A 12,349-nucleotide genomic window follows, 5' to 3' on the forward strand; every position below is an offset into this window, starting at 1 on the left:
AACCATGGGCAAAGCGCCCTCCATTTGCTATTGACATATTTTTTCCGCTGCCCCTGTTTCGAGACAGCTGCATGATAATGGTCCTAAATGAAAATAGATTTCATACATAAACTCAGAAAAAAAGAAACGTCCCTTTTTCAGGACCCTGTCTTTCAAAGATAATTAATAAAAATCCAAATAACTTCACAGATCTTCATTGTAAAGGGTTTAAACACTGTTGCCCATGCTTGTTCAATTAACCATAAACAATTGATGAACATGCACCTGTGGAACGGTCGTTAAGACACTAACAGCTTACAGACGTTAGGCAATTAAGGTCACAGTTATGAAAACTTAGGATATTAAAGAGGCCTTTCTAATGACTCTGAAAAACACCATAAGAAAGATGCCCAGGGTCCCTGCTCATCTGCGTCAACATGCCTTAGGCATGCTGCAAGGAGGAATGAGGACTGCAGATGTGGCCAGGGCAATAAATTGCAATGTCTGTACTGTGAGACGCCTAAGACAGCGCTACAGGGAGACAGGACGGACAGCTGATCATCCTTGCAGTGGCAGACCACGTGTAAACAACACCTGCACATGATTGGTACATCCGAACATCACACCTGCGGGACAGGTACAGCATGGCAACAACAACTGCCCGAGTTACACCAGGAACACACAATCCCTCAGTGCTCAGACTGTCCGCAAAGCTGAGAGAGGCTGGACTGAGGGCTTGTAGGCCTGTTGTAAGGCAGGTCCTCACCGGACATCACCGGCAACAACATCGCCTATGGGCAAAAACCCACCGTCGCTGGACCAGACAGGACTGGTAAAAAGTGCTCTTCACTGACGAGTCGTGGTTTTGTCCCACCAGGGGTGATGGTCGGATTCGCGTTTATCATCGAAGGAATGAGCGTTACACCGAGGCCTGTACTCTGGAGCAGGATCGATTTGGAGGTGGAGGGTCCGTCATGGTGTGGAGCGGTGTGTCACAGCATCATCGGACTGAGCTTGTTGTCATCGCAGACAATCTCAACGATGTGCGTTACAGGAAAGACATCCTTCTCCCTCATGTGGTTCCCTTCCTGCAGGCTCATCCTGACATGACCCTCCAGTATGACAATGCCACCAGCCATACTGCTCGTTCTATGCGGGATTTCCTGCAAGACAGGAATGTCAGTGTTCTGCCATGGCCAGCGAAGAGCCCGGATCTCAATCCCACTGAGCACGTCTGGGACCTGTTGGATCGGAAGGTGAGGGCTAGGGCCATTCCCCCCAGAAATGTCCGGGAACTTGCAGGTGCCTTGGTGGAAGAGTGGGGTAACATCTCACAGCAAGAACTGGCAAATCTGGTGCAGTCCATGAGGAGGAGATGCACTGCAGTGCTTAATGCAGCTGGTGGCCACACCAGATACTGACTGTTACTTTTGATTTTGACCCCCCCTTTGTTCAGGGACACATTATTCCATTTCTGTTAGTCACATGTCTGTGGAACTTGTTTAGTTTATGTCTCAGGTCTTGAATCTTTTATGTTCATACAAATATTTACACATGTTAAGTTTGCTGAAAATAAACGCAGTTGACAGTTAGAGGAAGTTTCTTTTTTTGCTGAGTTTATGGTATTTTGTATATGTAAAGATGAGATTAAATCAAGAATAGTCTGATGGGTTACAATATTAGCCCAACACTTGTGAATTATATATTATCACTTGTGAATGATGCCCAGTGTAAGGCAAGAAACAATGGCTTTTTTTTATACATTTCTTAACTTTTTTGAATCATAGTCACGCACCTCATGAAGCCTAGCCCATAGCCATATATGTTTTGGTAAGGGTTGTATCAAAACCAAACTGGCCAAATAACTTCTTAAAATTAAGCACATTAATCCAGGGGTGTAGAGCTTAACTGGCATACATAAGCAGCACGATTTTCAAGTTTGCGGAAGATCATTTTCACCATAAAAATGCACCTTTATAATAAAAGCTTTACATGCATAATCGGGACAGTTGTGGGATGCATGTAAAGCTTTTATTATAAAGGTGCATTTTTATGGTGAAAATGATCTTCCGCAAACTTAAAAATCGTGCTGCTTATGTATGCCAGTTAAGCTCTACACCCCTGGATTAATGTGCTTAATTTTAAGAAGTTATTTGTGGTCACTATTGATAATGGTGTTTTCCCGCTAATGGAACATTCACGCTTATAGCCTACTGCCGTGTGCGCATTGCTGTGCTTATAATGTGAAGAAATAGCCTAATAGTTTATCACATTTTAAGCTAAACGTTCTGATCTGTTGCATTGAGTAAAAACTTTTTTTTTTTCATGCTAGTGGTTGTATTAATTTGGGATCTATTGCATCCCACAACTCTCCCGGACTATGTTTTGGAAAATGTATTTCTCGAATAGAATAGGTTGACTTTTGTACGATGGGGGATAGTAGATTGACATAGGCTATTGCTTTTGCTGTTCGTTAGGCCTATTTATCTTGTTGGCTGACGAAAAGTAAATGTGTACAGTTTTTCCAATATCTTCAATATGCACCTCAGAATTGGATAAGGACGCGCCCAATTGCATCCCCAAAGTGTCTGTCTTCACTTGTAGCCTGTGAAAAGTCCCAATCATGTGATGGAGAGCCATGTGAGTGAGAGGTGCATCGGAGCATGCAGCACTCAGGGAGAAGGGGACAATGGCCACTGGCCGCAAAAGGCATGGATTTTTTTAGGGTGCGTTATGGCCACACAAAGGCGATACCGCTGGGTAATTGTAGGTATTTTCAAGTGCTTGTCAAATTGTGAATGAGAGACTAATGGAGTGTGTACAGCCTGCACAAAACAAAGCAGAGCTCATGCCTTTCAAACATCATTGGAGTCGCATCATGCAGACTAAAAATCAAAAAGGTATAGCCCAACGTTTGTAGAACTAAAGTTACATTAACTCTAAGCATGTAAGAGTACCTATTTCTTTGTTAACCGCTCAACACAGAATAGCCTCATGTGTGCACTCCCTCAAATCGTTTGGAGAAAATGTCCCTTCTATTTTATTCAGCTTTGTTCAATTGTGTTCTTCATACTATAAAATATAAAATAATGCCACGGAATTCTTCCGAAATCTTGTCTGCTAAATGAACCCGCAGCCAGATCAGGACCTAACATAATGCCAACTCAGAGTATGCTATTCTGTTCTTCTGAAATAGACTACATTTTCTGCATATGTTTCTTTAGACCTGTTTAAAATAAATAGTGGATTTATTGTTAAGGTGTAGGCTATATTACATGGATTTATTAGACTTTTTAAAATGTAAATGTTCCAAAAGTCTACATCAGTGGCTTGTAGGCTGTGTTCTGAAGCCAGGAGATGCTAAATGTGCTTATGTTAATTAACGGTCAATTACCATGAGACCGACAGTTATTTGCATGACAAAACATTTGTCTGCCTGTAACGGCTGTCGTCGCAAGAAAACCAAGATGCAACGGAGGTTGTGGATTCATTATGATTATTTAATAAAATGAACCACTATAAACAAAACATAAAACAGCAACGATAGCAAACAGTCTTCTCTGGTCAAAAACGAACGAGACAGAAAACAATCACCCACAAAACCCAAAGGAAAAAATAGGCTACTTATGTGTGACTCCCAATCAGCAACAATGAACTTCAGCTGTGCCTGATTGGGAGCCACACACGGCCCAAAACAAAGAAATACAAAAACATAGAAAAATGAACATAGAACGCCCACCCAATGTAACACCCTGGCCTAACCAAAAATAAAGAACAAAAACCCCTCTATGGCCAGGGCGTTACAGTACCCCCCCCAAAGGTGCGGACTCCGGCTGCAAAACCTGACTCTTTCAGGGGAGGGTCCGGGTGGGCCTTCTTAAGGCAGCGGCTCAGGTGCGGGACGTGGCCTCCGCTCCACCCACGGCGTCGCCCACTTAGGTGGCACCCCTGGCCGCGCCGGAGGACTGGTGGGCGACCCTGACTGCGCCCGGCTGGCGGGCGGGCGATTCTTGCTGCGCCCGGCTGGCGGCGTCCCTGGCTCCGGCGGCTCCAGGCTGGCAGGCGGCTCCGGCGGCTCCGGGCTGGTGGGCGGCTCCGGCGGCTCTGGGCTGGTGGGCGGCTCCAGCGGCTCCGGGCGGGCGGCTCTGGCGGCTCCGGGCTGGCGGGCGGCTCTGGCCCAGGATTCACCAGGCTGGGGAGACATGAAGGAGGCCTGGCTCTGGGCGCAGGCACTGGACTCACCAGGCTGGGGAGACCCACTGGAGGCCTGGTCCGTGGAGGAGGCACAGGATAAACCGGGCTGTGGGGGAGCACTGGAGTTCTGGTACTTAGGCCATTTACCCACACTCCAGGCTGAATGCCCACTTTGGCCCGGCACGGGCGGAGCGCAGGCATTGGGCGAACTGAGCCCTCCCAGCGCCCTGGAGACACAGTGCGCAGAGCCGGCGCAGGATAACCTGGACCGAAACGGCGCACTGGAGACCAGACGCGCTGAGCTGGCACAATCCGTCCTGGCTCGATGCCTGCACTCGCATGGCACTTGCGGGGGGCTGGCCTATAGCGCACCGGGCTATGCACGCGCACTGGAGACACCGTGCGCTTCACAGCATAACACGGTGCCTTACCAGTACTGCGCTGCCTCCTGTAAGCACGGGGAGTTGGCCCAGAATTAAATCCTGGCTCTGCCACACTCCCCGTGTGCCCCCCTCAAAAACATTTGGGGCTACCTCTCGTGTCCGTCACGCTCCCTTGCCTCATACCAGCGCCTCTCCGCTCTCGCAGCCTCGATCTCCCACTGCGGGCGGCGATACTCCCCAGCTTGAGCCCATGGTCCTTTACCGTCCAATATCTCCTCCCATGTCCACGACTCCCGATAGCTCTTCTCCTGGTTCTTCTCCTTCTTCCGCTGCTTGGTCCGTTTTTTGGTGGGTGATTCTGTAAGGGCTGTCGTCGCAAGAAAACCAAGATGCAGTGGAGGTTGTGGATTCATTATGATTATTTAATAAAATGAACCACTATAAACAAAACATAAAACAGCAACGATAGCAAACAGTCCTGTCTGGTCAAAAACGAACGAGACAGAAAACAATCACCCACAAAACCCAAAGGAAAAAAATAGGCTACTCTACATGAACACATACACAAACACATAAACCACATAAAACCGCATAAAACCACATAAACCACATAAAACAAATACCCCCTGCCACGTCCTGACCGAACTATTCTGCTCAAAAAAATAAAGGGAACACTTAAACAACACAATGTAACTCCAAGTCAATCACACTTCTGTGAAATCAAACTGTCCACTTAGGAAGCAACACTGATTGACAATAAATGTCACATGCTGTTGTGCAAATGGAATAGACAACAGGTGGAAATTATAGGCAATTAGCAAGACACCCCCAATAAAGGAGTGGTTCTGCAGGTGGTAACAACAGACCACTTCTCAGTTCCTATGCTTCCTGGCTGATGTTTTGGTCACTTTTGAATGCTGGCGGTGCTTTCACTCTAGTGGTAGCATGAGACGGAGTCTACAACCCACACAAGTGGCTCAGGTAGTGCAGCTCATCCAGGATGGCACATCAATGCGAGCTGTGGCAAGAAGGTTTGCTGTATCTGTCAGCGTAGTGTCCAGAGCATGGAGGCGCTACCAGGAGACAGGCCAGTACATCAGGAGACGTAGAGGAGGCCGTAGGAGGGCAACAACCCAGCAGCAGGACCGCTACCTCCGCCTTTGTGCAAGGAGGAGCAGGAGAAGCACTGCCAGAGCCCTGCAAAATGACCTCCAGCAGGCCACAAATGTGCATGTGTCTGCTCAAACGGTCAGAAACAGACTCCATGAGGGTGGTATGAGGGCCCGACGTCCACAGGTGGGGGTTGTGCTTACAGCCCAACACCGTGCAGGACGTTTGGCATTTGCCAGAGAACACCAAGATTGGCAAATTCGCCACTGGCGCCCTGTGCTCTTCACAGATGAAAGCAGGTTCACACTGAGCACGTGACAGACGTGACAGTCTGGAGACGCCATGGAGAACGTTCTGCTGCCTGCAACATCCTCCAACATGACCGGTTTGGCGGTGGGTCAGTCATGGTGTGGGGTGGCATTTCTTTGGGGGGCCACACAGCCCTCCATGTGCTCGCCAGAGGTAGCCTGACTGCCATTAGGTACCGAGATGAGATCCTCAGACCTCTTGTGAGACCATATGCTGGTGCGGTTGGCCCTGGGTTCCTCCTAATGCAAGACAATGCTAGACCTCATGTGGCTGGAGTGTGTCAGCAGTTCTTGCAAGAGGAAGGCATTGATGCTATGGACTAGCCCGCCCGTTCCCCAGACCTGAATCCAATTGAGCACATCTGGGACATCATGTCTCGCTCCATCCACCAACGCCACGTTGCACCACAGACTGTCCAGGAGTTGGCGGATGCTTTAGTCCAGGTCTGGGAGGAGATCCCTCAGGAGACCATCTGCCACCTCATCAGGAGCATGCCCAGGCGTTGTAGGGAGGTCATACTGGCACGTGGAGGCCACACACACTACTGAGCCTCATTTTGACTTGTTATAAGGACATTACATCAAAGTTGGATCAGCCTGTAGTGTGGTTTTCCACTTTAATTTTGAGTGTGACTCCAAATCCAGACCTCCATGGGTTGATAAATTGGATTTCCATTGATTATTTTTGTGTGATTTTGTTGTCAGCACATTCAACTATGTAAAGATAAAAGTATTTAATAAGATTATTTCATTCATTCAGATCTAGGATGTGTTATTTTAGTGTTCCCTTTATTTTTTTGAGCAGTGTATAAGAACAAATAACCCCTTTTACTGGTCAGGACGTGACACTGATTTTATACATTTCCTGCATGTCCTCCCCTAATAAGTGTCACCAGAGAAACACTAACCAAAACGTTGATTCCTAGTCTGTCACACAATATTCTTCAGTTACAAGATTGCAACTGATTGAGGTTTAGGTGAGGGTTATGGTAATGCACATCTACTGTGTGACTCCAGTTAAAGGGGAGGCAGAGATGCAGTTCAGTTTAAGATTCAGGTAACGTTATAGATTTGGGTAATGGAGATGATACATGGCAGGCAATGATTAACAGTTGTTGACATGAGAAAAATAGCTTCTATGTCAAGGCAATCAGACTGTTATACATCCATCACTAACACAGAGAGGCTGCTGCATACATACAGACTCAAACCATTGGCTACTTTAATAAATGGATCACTAGTCACTTTAAATAATGCCACTTTAATAATGTTTACATACAGTTGAAGTCGTAAGTTTACATACAGCTTATCCAAATATGTTTAAACTCAGTTTTTCACAATTCCTGACATTTAATCCTAGTGAAAATGTCATCTTAGGTCAGTTAGGATCACCACTTTATTTTAAGAATGTGAAATGTCAGAATAATAGTATAGAGAATGATTTATTTCAGCTTAAAATAAAGTGGTGATCCTAACTGCCCTAAAACAGGGAATTTGTACTTGGATTAAATGTCAGGGATTGTGAAAAACTGAGTTAAAATGTATTTGGCTAAGGTGTATGTAAACTTCCAACTTCAACTGTATATATTCTGGACTTTGACATTGCTTGTTCTGATATTGCTCATACTGATATTTCTTAATTTCTTTATTTTTACTTTTTGGCTTATGTGTGTATTGTTTTGTATTACTGCAAGGTTGAAGCTAGAAAAACAAACATTTTGCTGCACCTGCGATGACATCTGTATATGCAACCAATAAACTTCGATTTGATTTTGGATTAAGTTATTGTTTTATCAAGATTATTTTACTAATGTATGTCTTTCCTTATCATATGTAAGACTAAATGCTATTTGTAATATGGTTTGGTCCATACTGCCCTACCAAGCAAAAAGGCAGTAGCTGCTCACAGCATGGAACTGAGAAAAATAGTTTTTATTTGTATTTGTATTTATTATGGATCCCCATTAACTGCTGCCAAAGCAGCAGCTACTCTTCCTGGGATCCAGCAAAATTAAGGCAGTTTATAGAATTTTAAAACATCACAACATATTCACAGATTTCACAACACTGTGTGCCCCCAGGCCCCTACTCCACCACATGTATAATGCGTATGTTATCGTGTGTGTATGCATGTGCCTGTGCCAATGTTGGTGTTGCTTCACAGTCCCCGCTGTTCCATAAGGTGTTTTTTTAATCTGTTTTTTAAATGTAATTTTACTGCTTGCATCAGTTACTTGATGTGGAATAGAGTTCCATGTAGTCATGGCTCTATGTACAGTATTACTGTGTGCCTCCCATAGTCTGTTCTGGACTTGGAGACTGTGAAGAGATCTTTTGTGGTATGTCTTGTGGGGTATGCATGGATGTCCGAGCTGTGTGCCAGTAGTTTAGACAGACAGCTCAGTGCATTCAACATGTCAATACTTCTCATAAACAAAAGTAGTGATTAAGTCAATCTCTCCTCCACTTTCAGCCAGGAGAGATTGACATGCATATTATTAATATTAGCTCTCTGTGTACATCCAAGGGCCAGCTGGGATGCCCTGTTCTGAGCCATTTGCAATGTTCCTAAGTCCTTTTTTGTGGCTCCTGACCACACGACTGAACAGTAGTCAAAGTGCGACAAAACTAGGGCCTGTAGGACCTGCCTCGTTGATCGTGTTGTTAAGAAGGCAGAGCATCGCTTTATTATAGACAGACTTCTCCCCATCTTAGCTACTACTGCATCAATATGTTTTGACCATGACAGTTTACAGTCTAGTGTTACTCCAAACAGTTTAGTCATCTCAACTTGCTCAATTTCCACATTATTTATTACAAGATTTAGTTGAGGTTAAGGGTTTAGTGAGTGTTTTGTTCCAAATACAATGCTTTTAGTTTTAGAAATATTTAGGGCTAACTTATTCCTTGCCACACACTCTGAAACTAACTGCAGCTCTTTGTTGAGTGTTGCAGTCATTTCAGTCACTGTAATAGTTGAGTAGTTGAGTCATCCACATACATAGAAACTCTGGCTTTACTCAAAGTCAAGGGCATGTTGTTAGTAAAAATTGAAAAAGCAAGGGGTGTAAACAGCTATCCTGGGGAATTCCTGATTCTAACTGGATTATATTTGATAGGCTTCCATTAAAGAACACCCTCTGTGTTCTGTTAGACAAGTAACTCTTATCCACATTATAGCAGGGGGTGTAAAGCCATACCACATATGTTTTTCCAGCAACAGACTATGATCAATAATGTCAAAAGCTGCACTAAAGTCTAACAAGACAGCCCCCACAATCATTTTATCATCAGTTTCTCTCAGCCAATAATCAGTATTTTGTGTAAGTGCTGTGCTTGTTGAGTGTCCTTCCCTATAAGCATGCTGAAATTATGTTGTCTGTTCGTTTACTGTGAAATAGCATTGTATCTGGTCAAACACCATTTTCTCCAGAAGTTTACTAAGGGTTGGTAACAAGCTGATTGGTCGGCTATTTGAGTCAGTAAAGGGGGCTTTACTATTCTTGGGTAGCAGAATGACTTTAGCTTCCCTCCAGGCCTGGGGGCACAAGCTCTCTAGTAGGCTTAAATTGAACATTTGGCAAATAGGAGTGGCAATATCGTCTGCTATTATCCACAGTAATTTTCCATCCAGGTTGTCAGACCCCGGTGGCTTGTCATTGTTGATAGACAACAATAATTTATTCACCTCTTCCACACTGACTTTACGGAATTCAAAAGTACATCATTTGGTCCAATATACTTGGATGTGTAGTGTCAGCATTTGTTGCTGGCATGTCATCCCTAAGTTTGCTTATCTTGCCAAGGAAAAAGTCATTAAGTAGTTATCAGTGGGCTTCGTGATGAATGAGCCATCTGATTCAATGAATGAAGCAGCCGAGTTGGCTTTTTTTCACAACATTTCATTTAAGGTGCCCCAAAGCTTTTTACTATCATTCTTTATATAATTTATCTTTGTTTCATAGTGTAGTTTCTTTTTCTTTTTGTATAGTCACATGATTTCTTAATTTGCAGTACGTTTGCCAATCAGTTGGGCTGCCAGACTTAATTGCCATACCATTTGCCTCATCCCTCTCAACCATACAATTTTAAAATTCCTCATCAATCCAAGGGGATTTAAGTTTTTACAGTCATTTTCTTAGTGGGTGCGTGCTTATTAGTAACTGGAATAAGTAGTTTCATAAATGCGTCAAGTGCAGCGTCTGGTTGCTCCTCCTTACACACCACAGACAAGCAAATATTCTTTACATCATCATTCATATGAATCACTACAAAACTTATTGTATGACCTCAAACACTATATTAGGCCCAGCCTTTGGAACTTGGTTTTCCTAGATATGGCTATTATATTGTGATCACGACATCCTTGTAACGGTTGTCGTTGAAATGAGACCAAGGTGCAGCGGAGGATGTGTTCATCTTGAAAGGTTTTAATGACCGAATGAACACTATACCAAAAAAAGAAACTAAAAGAACGACCAGCAACAGTTCTGTCAGGAACAAACTCTAAACAGAAAACATTCACCCACAAACCCTAAAGAAAAAACAGGCTGCCTATGTATGACTCTCAATCAGCAACAACGATCTACACCTGTTCCTGATTGAGAGCCATACACGGCCGAAACAAAGAAAACCACCAACATAGAAAAATAAACCTAGAACGCCCACCCATGTCACACCCTGGCCTAACCAAAATAAGGAACAAAAAACCCCTCTCTATGGCCAGGGCGTTACATAGCCTCACGGTATGGTGAGGCTGGGAGCTCCAAGGATCTGAACCTGAGGTAGAAGCCACCGGAGAGGAAGACAAGGACGAAGACGCAGGCACCTCCAGATCCGATCTTGATTGGGAAGCCACCAGGGACGACGGCGCCGAAACCTCTGGATCTTGGGCGGCAAAGCTGTTTCTGGTTTGTGTCAGTTCCGGGCCCAACATCTCCATGGAGACCCACGTTGCCAGAGGACGCCTTTTTCGACTTCCACGGCGAGTGACATACCTCCATGGCTGGTTGGTTGGGTCGAGATCAGCTCCGTTCTCCAGGGAAGGGGGTAACCCCTTCGGGGATGGAACCTTGCCTAGCACCGGCCAGTTGGCTATGAAGAGCCGACACGGCGGCGAAACTTCCACCAGACCAGAGCGGCATCTGGCTACTGGGGTGGAAGAAAAAGAAAAAGTAGGTGGGTGTGGGTTACCCAGTAGGTTATGTAGGTTTGCTACATTGAAAGTCAACACGGTCCACATTGTCCCGGAACAAAGCAAAGTAAACGCAACGTTGGAAACGTTCAATTGCGGCCTCCATTTGAGGCCGCCGAGCCAGCTAGGCTAGCTGGGCTTTCGCGTTCCTCCCGGCCCTATACGGAATCTGGCAAGATCCCGGGACACATAGCAGCGCTCACAGCAATTTAGCCCAACAGAGCCGCAGGATTCAAAATAAAATAAAAGTATATAAAAACACTCAGCTTTTAAACCGAGGTTTCACAGTATTTACCTTGGTTTCACATTAACCTAGTGTAGTTGCTGCTAATATGACCGACATTTTCTCCAAAACACAATAGAGGCAGGATATGTATTTAATGTAGCAAAAATGACATTAACACATTTTTGACCAAATGAGCAGTTACTGCCTTTTTGCTTGGTAGGGCAGCATATACAGTACCAGTACAACGGTTTTTCTTTATTTTTGTTATTTTCTACATTGTACAATAATAGTGAGGACATCAAAACTATAAAATAACACATGAAATCATGTAGTAACCAACAAAGTGTTAAACAAATCAAAATATCTTTGAGATTCTTCAAAGTAGCCATCTACTACCTTGACAGCTTTGCAAACTCTTGGCATTTCCTCAACCAGCTTCACATGGAATGCTTTTCCAACAGTCTTGAAGGAGATCCCACATATGCTGAGCACTTGTTGGCTGCTTTTCCTTCATTCTGCGGTCCAACACATCCTAAACCATCTCAATTGGGTTGAGGTCGGGTGATTGTGGAGGCCAACCTGGAGGTGTGTTTTGGGTCATTGTCCTGTTGAAAACAAAGGATAGTCAAACCTCTCTAGGGTATGTGGGACGAAATCGTCCCACCTACTCAACAGCCAGTGGAATCCCGTGGCGCGATATTATACCTTAGAAATGCTATTACTTCAATTTCTCAAACATATGATTATTTTTACACCATTTTAAAGACAAGACTCTCGTTAATCTAACCACACTGTCCAATTTCAAAAAGGCTTTACAACGAAAGCAAAACATTAGATTATGTCAGCAGAGTACCCAGACAGAAATAATCAGACACCCATTTTTCAAGCTAGCATATAATGTCACAAAAACCAAAACCACAGCTAAATGTAGCACTAACCTTTGATGATCTTCATC

Source organism: Salmo salar, chromosome 09 (assembly GCF_965601325.2).
Source record: "Salmo salar chromosome 09, fSalSal1, whole genome shotgun sequence".
Classification (NCBI taxonomy): Eukaryota; Metazoa; Chordata; class Actinopteri; order Salmoniformes; family Salmonidae; genus Salmo; species Salmo salar.